General features: G+C 46.0%; 1 long non-coding RNA gene across 1 annotated transcript; it reads right to left on the bottom strand.

The window, feature by feature from the left end:
• Positions 1 to 1973: 1973 nt before the first annotated feature.
• On the bottom strand, positions 1974 to 11195 carry LOC135371679 (uncharacterized). The gene is made up of 4 exons (XR_010415697.1): positions 11159 to 11195; positions 8576 to 8651; positions 2665 to 2721; positions 1974 to 2173 (listed from the first exon to the last, which is right to left on the bottom strand). It is a non-coding gene; the product is annotated as an uncharacterized LOC135371679 (long non-coding RNA).
• Between the last annotated feature and the right edge of the window lie 5726 nt (positions 11196 to 16921).

Genomic DNA, 16921 nt, shown 5'->3' with positions numbered 1-16921 from the left:
CTGTTCGGCCTCTCAGGTTTTATCGTCGTTTAAAACTGTACTAGCTCGCCTGCACCCTTGCACTTCTACCATTGAATATAAACAGGCGTGGGCGAATGAAACATAACACTTGGAGTTTGCACGGTGTCGAAAAAGTCAGACATGGAAAACTAAGATGGCACAACTCCGAGAAATCGGGGATCGGAAAAATGCTCACCGGCCATTTGCTGACCAATCCAGAGCTGAGACCGGATATTTACTCACCCGTTCTATTTTACTATGAGCCCACCCTGACAGTTTCATAATTTATTTTCATCTGCTCCACTTTGTGAAACAGTGAATGACGATATGCCTCGTATATTTAAATCACAATTTTAGTTTTCGAACCCTTTAGGAACGACCCCATCATCTGACAGCTGCTAAATAACCAGCTTCGGTCTTCTCTCGGTGCAGGTAATGACTTCCACAACGCAATATATTACAATTTTACACGCTGTCGGTCGTTTTGACCATTTCTATTCGTGGCCACAGATCGCTTTTCTTTGTTGTTTTGAGGTATTGAATCGAAACTTCTAAGTCCCCATTTGTGTGGTAGTGGTTTTAAAGAAAAGAGGAAATAAGGGGGTTCAAATACCCTTCCAGTGCTCGTTATATATACAGGAAGAAGAACAAGCACCTCACATACGCAAAGCAGGACCGCTCCCTCAGATATGAAGTACAAATAGGCTTTTCTGAGACTCACGTCCCCACGAAATTTCAATTTCTTGCACGACTACGCTGTGAAGTCACCCGACATAATATATGGATAACCTTCCCAGCATCTCACCACATAATCGCCGATGAAGCATACTATATATATATATATATATATATAGGGTGAGGTAAAAGGATTATCAAACGGCCACGAAGTTTTACAGAAGTTCAAAAAAAGACGCGGAAACAGATTTTAGGGAAGTTAAAAACACTAGTTTATTACATGGGGAGACGTTAAAAAGAAAAATGGGCAAGGGGTCGACGTTTCGACAGTGGCACTGTCTTCGTCAGGACAAAAAAAAAGTCCTTTTTTTTGTCCTGACGAAGACAGTGCCACTGTCGAAACGTCGACCCCTTGCCCATTTTTCTTTTTAACGTCTCCCCATGTAATAAACTAGTGTTTTTAACTTCCCTAAAATCTGTTTCCGCGTCTTTTTTGAACTTCTATATATATATATATATATATATATATATATATATAAAACAGAAAACTAATTTCGCGGCCCCAAATTTGCACAAAACGACCGCAGGTCTTATATGGGCGCTGCACCATATTTCGCAAAATAAGGGTTATAATCTGTGGCTGGATTAGTTTAGTTGAGTGTTATAGATTGTGTCTTCGTCCGGTCATAAGGAAGCAAGTGGTTGCCAAGTACGTCAGCCACTTCAATCTCCACACGCCTCTGCTGTCCATCATCGGAGAATGCTCGATGAGCTCATACCCCAGCAGCACAAAATCTTGGCCGAAAATTCGTTCAATCTTGGACCAATGTTGGGCGAAGATTGGCAATTCCGGCCCGCGATTGGACCAATATTGAGCCAATATCTTGTGCTGCTAGGGTGAATGCTATTGCATTTCATCTGCAATCTCCACATCGATTTCTGGCGCATCTTGTCCCCTGGATGTGAAGACCCGATGCCCAGGAGCGCGACGACTTTGGAATAATGCCGAGGTTAAGCAGCTGGTGGCAGCAAGTAAGGTGTGCAGTAATAAATTACGGGGCAGGTAACTGGCTGTCCCCTCGTCTTCCTTGACGCACTACAGGAAGTCGGCCCAGGACGCACATTTCCCCAGGGCGTCTGTCGTGACGTTGCCCACCTCTGCGAGGCCGACAACGGCGAGCCCTTTCGCCACCCACCACCACCATTACAAGAGATTGGTTTCCGCAAACTTGGTTGTGTGTTATGCGAGAGTGACATAGAGGGTACCATTATTCAATTCAAAACAATTGAAAACAAGGGAAGCATTATAACGTGATTTATTTAGACCCGTCGTGTCCCTTAAACACGCGAACATATTATACATATTCTAGGACGTACATATTTCAGTAGCACTTGCATCTCGTTTTCAAGAATCCGTCGCAGTATCCGCCCTTGTATCCTGGAAGGGACTTGCACTTGTACTGACACTTAGACGGGGCGAGTGGACAGTCAAAGCCACCTATAACGGTACATGGAATATGTAATCAAATGGCGACCAAACAACGCATTGTTTGCTAGGACATAGGACGCTCTTCTCGGTGTATTGCGGAAGTGCAGATATAAAGTAGACCTAACCTCTCGCACGAACGATGACACGCGCTCTTTGTGGAGTACTTTACGAACATGCACGAATTATAGAATACTCGCAGTATTAGCGTTTCAACATTTCTGTTTCTTGTTCAACTTTTAACCAGCGAAACCAACTTGTCCTTTAGAGCTTGAAGGTTAACGGGACCTCAACTTGGGTCTGACTGTGATTGATATCAGGCGGCTGAAAAACAACCCAATAAAGAGCTAAATAAATAATTGTAGTAGTAATAAGAGTACGATGCAGTTCCCTGACATTTGATTCAACGTGTTTCTTTTCTCCGATCGCTCATCAGGTTTGGATGTACCAAGCATCTTTATGCGTTGTGAAACGTTGACAGATATTCATGATGCTGTACTTACGACGAACTCTTAAGTGTGAAGCATCTTCAGCTTCTTCGTGGGACTGGGCCAATGTAACTGTGGAGAGACACGTGAATTAAAGAGACGGCACGCTGAAGGCCACATAATGTCTAAGTGCCACATATCTGTTTCTATCTCTGTAGATTAGAAAGCTAATTACGGCTGTATGTAAGAAGTGCTATGAAACGAAGGTATGCTCTGAGAGCCATTGCCAACTCCTTAACTGTTTACTCTGAATTACTGAACTGAATGTGGTTCGAGCTCGCGTTGACCCGTTCTCTTTCCCGGGCGCTTGGCGGCATCCACTCCCCCCTCCATTTACGAGAAGAGGCTTTGAACATTTTCTGATATTATCAAGCAATGTTTCAACTTGATTGGCTGTGTTAATGCATACGCTTGGCATGACCGGCTAAGACCACCTGCTACCTAGCTAACTGATGCGCTAACGAACGTTGGTCCAATGAAGTTGATGATGATGTTGTTGATGATGATGATGAGTTCTGTTTAAGGGCGCATAAGCAAATATGGCCCTTGATGCGCTAAATAAATTGCTCAACAACAACAACAACATAGATGAATGGATGATGATGATGTGGGATGTTTCCCTGCGTTGAGTGCTGGACCCTACCCCATTCCAAAAAGGTTCACATGAAAGGATGACGAGGGAAGGAAATCCCTACAGTTCGTGAAGGAGGCCGGTGGCCCTCAGAAAGGAAAGAAGAGCGCCAAGTGCACGGCACTGGTGTCCAGGGTTACTCCATGGGCCGAGAACTTTGCAGATGTTGAATGGCCTCTGATCCAGCATTTCAAGTTGAGATTTAAAGGCCCGTCGCTCGCGTACGTACTGGCTGCGGTCTTCATGAATGTGTCGGATTGTTGCCGGTAAACCACAAGTTGTACACAGCGCCGTGGTGCTGTGGCCCAGCCTATACCGGAGTGCAGGGGTGAATGCGACGCTAAGTCGTAAACGACGCACTATAGACGTAAAGAGGCGAGGGAAACCGCTTGGCATGTCAAATGAAAGCGTTGGGTCAACAGCATACAGAAGCGACCACCGGGTGATGTCATGACACCATTCCTGATGGGCCCAGGGCGACGTCAACGCGGACAAGAGGGTGCGCCTATCTCCATTCGAAAGTATGATGGAGACTGCTGAGCGGCGATGGTGAGCTGCACACAGTAAATTTATTTACACCCCTATGAGTGTAAAATGAGTGTTAGATAACTCACACCCTTATGGGTGTAAATGCTACACCCCAGTGATGGGTGTAACAGAGGCGTCACATATTACACCCAAAAGAAGGGTGTTTATTGGGTGTATTGACCCTAAAATGGCAGGTTCTGAAAAAAAAACACTTGCTCTGCATTTAATTGCTAGTGTGAGCATAGTGTGAGCATCTTACCTATCTAGACTTTTTGAGTTTTTTTTTTATTTCCGTGTTAGCGGCACGAAGCAACTGTGGCTATGAGCGGCGTACAGACGTGGGCAGAGGACAGCAGGGAGGAGGGGGGGGGGCTTAGTGTGCATCCAGGGCCGACTTCAGGCGAACTGCGCAGGCATTCGTCGGGAAAGTCTTCGGAAAACCCAGGGAAAACCGCAGGCAACACAGACGGTGTGAGGATTCGAACCCGTGTCACAAGGCGTGGAAAGCGATCATCTTAACCAGCATGACACGGGAGGTTAGAAGAGCTTAGCTAGTTGCTTCCGCTTTAACCTCTTGTGGAAGCTTGAGTTAGCATTCATTATGTCACATGTACGCTCTTCCCGCATGAACACTGCTTAAATGTACTAGTAGGTATACATATATAGGTATATTGCGTATATATGCGAAGGAAAAGGTAGAATGGATTCGAGATTACAAACAGAAAATGGAAGGGGGGTTTATTAAAGATTAAGGGGCAAGTCGACAGTGCAACAGCAGCCTGCCTTCGCCATTTGCAAGCCCTGTTGAAGGCTGCTGCTGTCTTCCTTGTTCTTCCCTTGTTTTTTCCTAGCTGTTCGTGGTATTTGGTTCTTTCTACTTTTTCTTTTACATACACATATGTATTTCAATTTCGTGATCACGCGCACCAGTTAACCTTTCAGCCAGGGGTGAAGCCCCTGTCAGCTATTTTCAAGTTTAGTCCTGTTGAAGGCAGCGCTGACAGCCGAAACGTCGACCCCTAACTGTAACTACAGTTGCCCTACAGTTGGCAACACGACTGTAAAAAAAATTAAATGGGAACTACTAGAAATAGATTTAATGTAATAAAAGTAGCAATTGTTTCTAATCCTTATACGGCTTCCCAAGTCTCTTCATTACTTGTAGTCTATATCTTTTTCGCGTCCATCTGTACTAAGTTATCTATATATATTACGAACATTATCACAATTAAAAAGAAAACTACGTGAGCTATGAGTATTGCGCGGCATACACCCGTTTTGCACTGATATGAGTGTTCCCAAATTTAGCATTGTGTGTAACGGAAGTGTGATCGGGGTGTATTGGTACATTACACCCCTTTTACACCAACACGGGTGCTTAGTGGAGTGTAGTATAAGTGTAATTCGGGTTTGTCCCCATAGTACACCCTTTTCACACCGGGAAGGGCGTAAAAAAATTTACTGTGCAGCAGCTGCCCGATCCGCTACCTCATTGCCTCTTATTCCAATGTGGCTAGGGACCCATTGGAGGGTGAGCCGGTGGCCCCTGTCTTCTAAAACCTTGAGTGTCGTCAGGATGTTCACTACCACCGGAGCCAAGGAGCCACGGATGCCCATGTTGTCTATGCACTGCAGCGCTGCCCGCGAATCTGTGTAAACCACCCAGAGGCGGGGGTGGTGATCCAAAATAGACCTTAGGAATAGCAGGATGGCATACAACTCCGCAGAGGTGGCCGAGGTGCGGTGCGATAGGCGGAACCCACGTGAAATTGACTCCTCTGGGATTACAAATGCCGCAGATGAGCCGCCTGTAGTGGAGGAACCGTCCGTATATACAGCGGTTTGGTTTCCGTATGTAGCGTCCATCCACTCCAGAGTAGCCTGCTTGAGGACTGGAGCAGGGGTTTGGCTCTTCGGCCCCTTGATCCCCGGGATGTGAGACAAGATGGATGGTTTCGGCAGTGTCCATGGCGCTACTGAAGAAGCGGATGGGGCAACAGTGAAGGCAGGTATATGGTCCGTTAGTTCTTGCGCACACTGCGCGATTTTGCTGTGGTTTCGCTTACGAAGCTTCTGTACCAGTGGGTGACGGCGATGGTGAGCGCGCAATCGCAAGTAGTGGCGGAAAGTTTCTCTCTTGCGGAGGACGCCAATTGGGAGTTCCCTGGCCTCGGCTACCACCATCCTCGTCTCAGCGCAACGCGGAACGCCAAGACAGGTCCGCAAGCTGCGCGCCAAGACGCAACGGAGCTTGTGTTCGGACGTCCGTGATAGTCCGTGCAACACAGGAAGGCTGTAGACTACTGAGCCACGAACAAGCGCTTTGTGGAGTGCAAGAAGGTCCCGCTCAGTACATCCCCAGCGCAAGCCGGCAAAATGACGTATCACATTTCCCCAACGTTGCGCCTTTGAAGAGAGATAGTCAATGTGTCTTGCCCACGACAGGTTGCGGTCCAACACAACACCGAGGAACCTGTGATGCCTGACCTGCCTTAACGGGGAACCCCCAATGTGTACTTGGAACCGGCGCATCTCTTTCCGGGTAAACGGAAGGGTAGCACTTTTCTCAGTAGAGATGTCCATCCCTGCGTTCAGGAAGTAGACATGTATGGCATCAAGTGAGCTCTGGAGCCGACGCTGAATTGTAGGGCGGGACTTGCCAACAGTCCAGACGCGAATATCATCAGCATAGATGGACAGACGCACTCTCCGAGGAAGGCACTCCTTGAGGCCCATCAAGACAATGTTGAATAAAAGGGGGCTAAGGACACTTCCCCGAGGAACTCCCTGTGGCACAGTGATCTTTTCCGTGTCCCCCTCGCCTGTAGTGACGAAAATCTTCCGTTGACGGAGGAAGTCGGAGAGCCACGTCAGTGCCCTATGAGGCACCTGGGCCAGCAACAACCCATGAATAACACAGGGATGGCTTACGGAATCGTACGCCCGTTTGATATCCAGGAAGACAGTCATCGCTATTTTCCTTCGCGCCTTCGCTTCTTCGACCGAAGAGACTAAATCGATCACCGAATCCATGGAGCTACGGTGCCTGCGGAAACCCGTCATTTCCTGAGGAAAAACAGGTCTTCGCTCCAGCCACCACTCGAGCCGGTGCAGTATCATGCGTTCAAGGACCTTGCCTAAGCAGCTGGTGAGGCTCACAGGTCGGAAAGACGCCAGGTCGGAGGGTTGTTTTCCCGGTTTCAGGATGGGGACTACACGTGCCTCCTTCCACGCGGCAGGGACCTGCCCATCCCTCCATGACGTGTTATAAACCTCTAAGACTGCCAAAAGGGATGCGTCGTCCAAATTGCGGAGCACCACGTAGGTGACCTTGTCAGGACCCGGCGACGACTTCTTGTGGGAGAGTGCCAGCGCAGCCTTGAGTTCGGCAAACGTGAGGTCTGCGTCCATGTCAGGGTCAGACACTGACGGGGCTCGACTAATGGTATACTGCAGCTCCAATGCATGGCTCCGAAAAGCTGCACATTTAGCTGCCTCGGACCTTGCTGCCAGAGTTTTGCAGAAGTCGTGGGCAACTTCCTTCTCACGCCTAGATACTGAGAGTGCCAGAGATCTGAGGGGGTTCCTCGCGGGAGGAGCTTCGCGGAGACACCGCGCAATCCGCCAGACCTTCGCAGGGCTTGAAAACGGAGTCAGAGACGCGCAAAACTGACGCCATCTTTTTTTGTCAACAGCCTTCAAGGCTTTCTGTACCGATGCATTCGCACGACGCGCGACTTGTGCATCTGCAAGTTGGCCGGATCGCCGAGCCTTCCGCTCTGCCCGTCTCCGAATGGCACGCAAACGCTCCACCTCCGGATCCGTACCTGCTTGGCCAGCGCTGATCTTTGCAGTCGTGGTGGAAGACGTCAGAGAGTTCACAATATGGTCGGTAAATTCGCCTGCGGTGATTCCCACGCGCACGTCCTTTTTGCACAGTTCACGAAAGGACTTCCAATTTGTTAGCCGTACGGTTCTGCGGCCTGCCCCGGATGTGTACTTGGAGTAGGAGACAAATATAGGAACGTGGTCACTACCTCTTCCGTCCAGGTCCGTGGACCAGGTCAGGTACGGAAAAACGTCCCTCGAACAAAGTGAAATGTCTAATACGTCTGTTGAGTAGTCCCGGCGGAGGAATGTTGGAGACCCGTGAATTGCTCAAGCAGTATAGATCATGGCCCAATATTAGAATTCCGGCCCAATATTGGTGCGAGATTGTACCAATATTGGCCGGTATTGCCAATATTGCGCCAAAATGTTTTGCTGCTTGGGTGGTTTCTTGAGATAGAGACAATCAAAAACCAAGGCGATCCTGTGGGATATCGTAAACACGACGTATTTTCCTGTGTTAGGTAGACGGTAAATTTCGACTACCACTTCGCATCTGGCCTTTATTGCTGCAAAAGGGAATATGAAGATGAACCAAAAGCCAGGAGACATGTTTCTTTAATAGTATGAAGTAAACACTGGCTTGCATACGAAGCCGTTTTAAACCCCGTTTCATTTTCCTGTGCTGATGATGACGCCGGAATAGGTGTTGAAACGTTCACGCATTTCTTTTTACTTTTTACTTCTTATGCAATCCAGTGTTTACTTCATACTGTTAAAGAAAACGGAATATGAAGGGAAACCCCCAAAATGTGACCCTGCGTGTGAGCTTGCTCGAAACAAGGAATAATTGTATGACACTTACGGTTGAGACAGCGCGTATTTGAAATATCGCAATAGAGCCTATAGCGCGTATTAAGTCTTACAAATAAGTCTTACCAGTGGCAATGGCCAACGCAAGGATGATAACCATGGCCTTCTGCATCTTGATTTGTGGCTGGAAGTAACGGCCTATCTAGTGTTTAGAAATAAATAACCCACAATCAGCAAGGCATATCCATAAAGAACACTAAGTATAACCGCCGCTGGATGACGGCGACAGGGACAGGGCACTTTTATCACATTGCATTGGTATATTGCATTGCAAGGGAGGAATAGCTGTGAGGGATACCAGACCAAACCAGGTCGAAGATGGAATGACGATAGACGATGAACCACTGCACTTTCAATAAAGATTTATTTTCGACCGCCTTTTGTTTTGAAACACGAGTACAATAGTTTTGCTAAGCATGTGGAATATCAAGTTGCATCATTTCGTGTATGACCGCTACATCCCAAAAATATGTGAGCTTTCTATGAATAATAAATGGAAGCTCTATTTTTACACAATTGTCACACAACTTCTGCATCTGTGTGACTCCTTCGAATAGCAATTCCTCGTCCTCTCTACAAGTCTTCAAAATTTCAGTTTTTTTTTTCAAACAGAGCTTCACACATGCACTAGCTGCGTCAAGTGATCTCTAGGCCTGCTTTTTTTTGAAAAAAAACACTAAAATTTTGAACACTTGTAAAGACGACGTGGAATTGCTCTCTTAAGAAGCCACACAGATATAGAAGTTGAGTGACATTTGTGGAAGTAGAGCTTCCATCTGTTATTCAGAGAATGTTCACAAATCTTTCGAGGCTACCGGTCACACAAGTAGTGATGCAACTTCATATTCCACATGCTTATTAAAACTATTGTACTCGTATTTAAGGAAAGAGGCCGTCGAAAATGCAGTTCCTCATCGTATATCGTCATTCTGTCTTCATCCTGGTTTCGTCTGGGTTCCCTATACTATAGACTATAGGAAACACTGACTAATACCGTGTAAGTTACCAATCTTTCTCACATTCGTTCGACAACAACAACAGCTTAATTTCGGTTCACATCCGTTCCGCTGTCCGAATTCGACAACAGCAACAACAATAAATGATGACGATGAGATGGGGTGTTTCATCGCGGTGGTGCGGTACCCTACCCCATTGCAAGGGAACACTATGTGAAAATGATGAAGGAAGCATGAAAACACAAGAACTTGAATTAATAGTGTATGTAACCTATATTGCGGTTATAATAATCAGTTCATGCCTCATATATGAATTCGAACAGAAAGAATCCCGAGAAACCCTGGAACGAAAATTCACTTCCGATAAAATAGCTGGTTTGATAAAACGGCTGGCTGCAGCTTTGTTGTGTATTTTCATCTAATTCGTTTAGCCATGTTCGGGCTTGTTTCATAAGGGAAAGTTCACTTTGCTCGCCATGTCAGAAGATGTTGAAGTGAGGCAACTCAATTGCCAAAAACTCCAAATTCTATTGAGTGCATTTATTCCAGGAAAGGTTGCCACTTTATGTAGATATCTGTTCAACGAATGAGAACTCAGAGAATCCCTCTCGCGTAGGAAGCACATTTATGGAAAGTATATTTCCTTTACAACGACATCCTCGTGATATAAATCACTAGGGTCACGATGCGCAACTTTTGGAGAATCCACAACGCGCAGTGAATGCATCACGTTCCCGTGATTCGTCGCGAGCTCCATTGCGATAACCAATCGCGGAGTTTATTTGGAACCGCAGCCTACCAAAACGTTTTTCCCGTAGCGCCTCGTGACATTTCGAGTGCGCCAGCTACAAAAGAAAGAAAACGAGCGGACACCGAACGCTACCTTCGTTTTAGGATCCGGGGCCCAGGCGCATCTACACACATCAAATGTATTTTATTCCCATCATAATAAATACTTCGATAAATAGTTAACTACTCAATATAATGGCTATGAGTTGAAATTTCTTCTGTTCAGCGATGTGCCACGCATGCAAGAAGAGAAGATGAATAAATGGAAAATTTCAGCGATGCAGCGTCCGTTAAAAACTTTTATTTCTTGGATGGCGCTGAGGAGCGCAACAAAAAGGTTCGTTGCGTTGCCCTTGTCTGACTGTGATAGCCAGGTCGGCATATGTAACTGGGAAAACGTTGGTGTACCCTTCCAAAGGGCTGATAAGGCAATCTCGTTAGCCTCAAACTGGTATACCTCGTTGGCAATATCATCTGTAAACCAACTTAATAACAGACGATGGATGCGTTGGTGAGAATTTTGTGCCTCTAGGTCGCTGACTATGGCAGATCTTCAAACATTCGTTGAATGTGTACAGGGAACAGATTGTAAAGCAATGTCAAGTACAGAAAGGTAGTTCCAAAAGTTAGGTTAAGCGCGTCTGCATCGGAAGGAATTTTAGTCTCTGACTTATTTTTTGATGGGGTTTGTTTTGTTACCGCGCGAGAGAAGGCGTCCGACTGGGAAGCTAAAATAGCCTAAAATGATCACTTGAGTATTAAATGTTTTTTTGTTGGTAATTTCCAGAATAAAAGCATTTATAACGGCCGGTGAACAATTCCGTGTTTTACACAGGCAACACCTCACAGGCGGCAACGTGCACGAGTATAGAATGCGCGAAACAGGACAGCAAGATGTACTCACCAATGAGTTGTGTGGAGTGGAAGTGATAGAAGCTCAATTGTTCTGAGAACCTTTTTATAATACGCTTGATTAGGGATATTCCTGGCAAAACCTGCTTCCGAAGATAAGAGCTGGACTGTGATGTATTTCGTTCCAGAAAAAACCCGCACGCGAGAGCAGCCAAATTCGCAGAACACTTGAGGTGACTCACCCCCATTGTTATAAACTTGCGTGGATCTTATTGGTATCAGTTCCACAAAAGCAGGGGGTGTAAAATGGGAATCAATGTTGGAAGGACAATTTCATTTTCCCCGAAAGGTAGATTCACAAACCACTAAACCTGATGCAGGCAAAGTTCAGACACCGGAATAGTCAGTGCGAATCCGCATCAGAGAAAAATTTACGAGGCTCCTCCAAAGTACATACGCTAAACACAGACTATTTTTGGGTTAGAAATGGATGAGTGAAAAAAAAAAGAAAAGAAGAAAGCAGACATACTTGTCGAATAATATGACTTTTGACATATTCTCAAATATCAGCTTATTTTTGCTTTCCACGCAAGACCGCGTTGATCAGGCACGACATAACAATGGTTATTTTATATGAAACACAAGGGGCCAGTAAATGCTACCGTGGTGGAGTCTACACATGGAGCCACCGCGCATTATGGCCAGGGCCGGAGAGAGAAATTGCGCCCCCGGGATGTCTCCGGGTGTGTCCTGCCCGGGCCCTCTCCTGACGTCTCCTGGTGCTAGCAAACGTCGTGCCACTGAAGAGGCCCGGGCTCCGGGGCCCTATCCCCTGCTGCGCCCTCTCGCCGACCCTGGATGTGGCTCCAGCCCAGCTCACACCGACACCACCGGTTTCATATGAGAGCCTCAACAGTAAACGTATAACGAACTAGCGTAGAGAATGCAGTGCATGGTTCATATCGTCAAGTCTTGCTAAAATCTAGTGAAGAAATATTTTTCTCTCTCGCTTTCCTGGCCTGCGTTGTCGGTCATGTGTTTCGACAGCTGCACGGGGTACTTGAAGTCTATGTGTGCACCTTTAGGATGTCTATTTTTCATTTATTTCTTCCTGCGAAGTTGGGACGCTACACATATATGGCATGCTGATGCTGTCTGTCGAGAGAGCTCTCCTCGTTTTCTCAGTAGCATCACATGCTGTTGTCGCTTTGTCTGTGGCGCTTAGCAAACCCATTGTTTATTGTCTGAATCTAGGAGGGAGACAAATGGGAGCCGGTCCCGCATATACTGGAGTGGGGCCACTTGATAACGGGGTCCGCCCCCGAGTGGGCTGTGTCGTCGGGGTAGCATCGCTTGCGGAGCTGTTGCCAGGAAGATTTTTGCTAAAATCTGCATATATTCTCTTTCAAGATACTTCTATTTAGTTTCAACTTTAGCTTAACTTTGCTCGCCAACTAATGTTACTGGTGTAACGCGCACCACCTAAAATTAGCGGAAATTAGAAAGAGTTCAATGTATAAATAGGGTTGTGAATCGGGGTATCCCGAATCCCGAAATCCCGGGATCTCGGCCAATTTTTGACGTCCCGAAGTACCCGGATTCCTTCCGCAAAATTTGTGAGAGCCGATATGACAGAAAAATCCAACACCTGTAGGCCATCAGGCACAGACTCACTCCTTCAAAGGAAATGACACTTCTTATGGCTGGAGGTGGCAGAGGACCGCTGCCTACACATGCGTACAGGTATCTGCTGACTGTCGTTTCTTCCGGCGCAGAAGTTGACCAGACCTTCAGTTCAGCAGCCAGTATTTGCACAAACGTTCGCTCCGAACTGGGGGACACCACCCTCGAAGCTCTGTACTTTCTCAGGTCGTGTGTTCATCGTTGTACAATGGGATAAGCACGCAGCGACGGTGTTGTAAACCGTTTAATGTTTTGTTTCTTTCCATTCGTCTTTATTGTTTATTTTTATTTTTTTATTTTTGTTGCTGTTCGTCATTCAAGTGGAATGTGATACTGTTTGAGGAAATTATAAAGTAATATTTTCTGTTACTTCAAGCGTAGTGAGACTCGCCTTCTTTTCAATTGCAAAAGTGAAATGCAAATTAATAAAAAAGGAGTGGCATTATCGTAGACAAAAAAAGGAAGAGAAAAAAAGAAACCATTTCGCCGTCACTACCATACATGCTTAAATGCTTTCCTGCAGGAAAAGGTAGAATTGACAGACCGCACATGAACTGCGCACAACACGGCGATATAGTCAATTGAGGTAAATGGACTTGGAAGTAGACTTCTGCGCGGCCCGCGGGACCTGCGTGCACCCACGGGTGACCCGCGACGGCGGGTCTACGTTTTCGGTGTCGTGCGAGCAGCGGATCGGTTGAAGTCGTCGCATCTTAACAAACACTATTAGAAAGCACACCGAGTTGCTCAATCTCTTACGCGTCTGTACTGCAGTCGCTCGAAATATGACGTAGAACGCCGCTAACAAAGGTGGAACAAACGGTCACACTTTTAAGGTGCAATTGCCCCTGTGTGTCCTTTGTCCGTGTCGCGTTTCGTATGATCATGCCTCAAGTCACAAACCAACACGCATTTGCACCTTTTTGTCGCCTGCGCTGATGTCGTGTACAAGAAACTATGCACACAGACACATCTAGTCACGAGGCGTTGACCAGGGAATACTCTCAGTTTACGCGTGAACGTTCATCGCGTTGCGGGTAGCGGGTCGGCTGCGGCTGAGCTTCTGAAAAAGAGAACAAAAAAAAAGAACATGGCGCCTGCGGGCGGATGCTGGTCTCAATTTGTAAAGGGTTGCGTGTCGGGTACGGATTTGAACCTGCGGGTCAGATAACTTAGTCACAGGACTGTACTTGGAAGCACAATCCCTAAATACCGTCCCGGGATCCCGGGACTGCAAAAATAGCTCGGGATTGACGACCCTATGTATAACGCACACCGATGGATAACACCCACCAGACACCAGATGATCCCTACGATTTACTATTGAGCAGGAACTGAGCTCTACATCGCCCTTCCAGTATACAGTAATCAAAATGTGTTATTGTTTCAAATCAAATCGTTTATTGCGTCTTAGCCGCAATCACAGTTTACCTCAACCTACGCTGGCTCACGTGTGCCATGCGGCCCTCAGTCAAGAACAATAGCGCTGCTGCAGAAAAATATCGCTAAAGTCGCTACCTATGAAAGCCCAGTGTCGTTTTCTGTCAGAGGTGAACCTCCTCACAATATCCTAAGAGATTGACGCAATTAACTCGTTGAAAAAGAGTAAGGAACCGATCTATTTTGTAGTCCATGATAAAAGCGTTAAAACTCGTTGCAGGGGAACTTAAAAAACTGTGTCGTGTCGTCTTTTTGATATTCCCTGCACTGAGTTTTAACGCTTTTATATATACATTACGTTGCCCGGCATCCTCGCGGAAAAACTCCGATGTATACATAATACGCAACGGTTGCTAATGAGCACTGCCCTTAGGTTTTTTCGAGAAAACATATCGCCAACCGATGTTCTAGTCGTTACAATATTCTAGACGGATTCTATCTATTCTTGACAACAAGACCACGGGGTGAGGTGTTGAGCATGGCGATGGGGTAGAGCACTGGGCTGTTATGTATGTTTCGCGACTCGAAGTCTTGAAGTGAAATTATGCTTTATTTACTAAACGATATCTTTGAATTGGCACATGAATTTTGCGAACTAACTCTGGGGGAATGGAATATTTTAAATGTGAAATTGTTTGATTTTGTGAGCGATAATTTCAAACTGATATACCAGTTTTCTTAACTAAGCCGTAATTTTGCGATAATTTTGGTACTGTGCCTTCATCCTTTGGTGTGATGTGCAAGAAGTTAAAGCGATATATCGAAAATTGGAATTTATTGACTACAAGTGTCGCAGTACTACTACCGAGTCTTTCATTAAAATGCCCCAGCTGACGCTACCGATTTCTTCTTAGTAAGCATATTAGAGTCGTCTGTCAAGAGTTGTCCAATGAAATGCACATTTGAACATGCTCGTTAATTAAATAAAATTCTTCAGTTGTAAAGTAGCACAATAGTCATTTTTAACACCCAGTTTTCTTCCTATAAAACTGTTAAGTAGGCCAGTAAGATGCACCATGCGAAGTAATTTACACCACAGAGTCATAATTATCGTAGAAATTGAATTTAAAATACGCCGCAAAAAGCGACCGTGCGCAACGGTGGTGAAGAGCAGTACCAGCCTGTGATCTGCCTGGAACCTCGCGCTGACGCTATAAGGAGAACGCTCGCTGATTGGCCTAGAGAAATGTTGTCTGCTACTCAGCTGTTCGGGGTTCTGATAAAGCCTTTCTCCTTGCTCGGTAATGCTTCGGCCGCTCCTTCTATCCCCAATTCTCCGGGAGAACTGGCAAAACAGGTTTACGGCGGCAAAGGGACAAGGCGCTGACCCCCACTGACCGGCGAACCAGAACGAGTCTCCTTATACCGTCATCGGTGACATAGCATCATACCTCCTCATCCTCGTTATAGCTGGAGTGGCGAGTTAAGGGTGAACGCGCGGAGCTATGTTTATGTGAGTTTTTTTTCTGGGAAACAAATTGCTCACATCAAAACCTTTCGCGCTATTCGGTATAATGACACACACACTTTGATCAGATGTCTTAATCTGAATTTTTTTTTGATGGCCCTCTGTACTCCTTTAAAGTTTACAGCTGACGCCTCCTGCAAACCGGACGTTTAGCGAAACCTATTCCAGGAAAAAAAAAAACCCGTTGCCACTTGCCACAAATTCTTCACCGATAAAATTATTAACAATGGGAATGAATCACCTCTCGCTATTCAGGATAAGGCCCACCATGCATTCACTCCATGCGGGTATTTCCCGTTATCTACCTTGAGTGAAGCACATCGCCCGCTTATCTTTCGAAGGAAGCGTGCCTCGCGGGTCGTGACCAGTGAGATTTCCGGTCATGGCGCGCTTAAGTTGTTCCACGCTGGCATATCAATGCATCCGCGTGTAACCTAAGATAAATTTCTGAATACCCTGCTGCGTTGTAGACATAGAGTGTAGTAGTAGATATCGGTCTACGCTATTTGTGCAACATCCCATCTTGATGGTGCTTCACAGTTTGTAAATCCTTTCCATCGGATCTCTGCGGTATTCCGTTGACCAGGAAAATGAGCTTGGAGCAGCGCCTTCCTTCTATGGAGATATCCATCCCCGTTGCAAGGAAGAGCATTATAATCACAGAAACATTGGCAATATTGGCGCAAAATGGGCTTGCCAATATAGGCAGCCCATATTGGTCTAATATGGAGCCTGGTTGCACTCCCCATATTGGTCCAATATTGGCAGCTTTGGCTCTTGGCTATTGCAATCTTGGCAAATATGACTACTGCTAATGTGGCAATCAACTTTTGTCATCACATACTGTATGTTTAATACCCCTAGCTTGATGAAATTCTACGCGCAGGGTATACCATTTAAATATTGGTTAGTGCCTGAAAGTTTTTTTTTTAAAATGCAGTTATAGTCTGAATATTCGTACATGGCTATGAATGAACATGAACTGTACCGGACTTACTTATAAACACAAGCTGTTCACATTCTAAGTCCACTCTTTCGTAAATAGGAACGAAATGAGGGAAATTATGGTAAGACGTACCTCCACCTAGTATCTTGGGTATTTAAAGCCTGTAGTAGTTTCTGTGGGAAAGGCTTGGCGTATTCTATTGGTCGCACAGGCCGGTATAACCACTTTCTTGTTTTTTCCAAGTTTGTGCCGCACCCATCTCACAAACTGTTGGTATG

This window comes from Ornithodoros turicata, chromosome 1 (genome assembly GCF_037126465.1).
Source record: "Ornithodoros turicata isolate Travis chromosome 1, ASM3712646v1, whole genome shotgun sequence".
NCBI lineage: Eukaryota > Metazoa > Arthropoda > Arachnida > Ixodida > Argasidae > Ornithodoros > Ornithodoros turicata.
The sequence above is the reverse complement of the archived record's forward strand: the minus strand, read 5'-3'. Positions and strand labels throughout refer to the sequence as shown.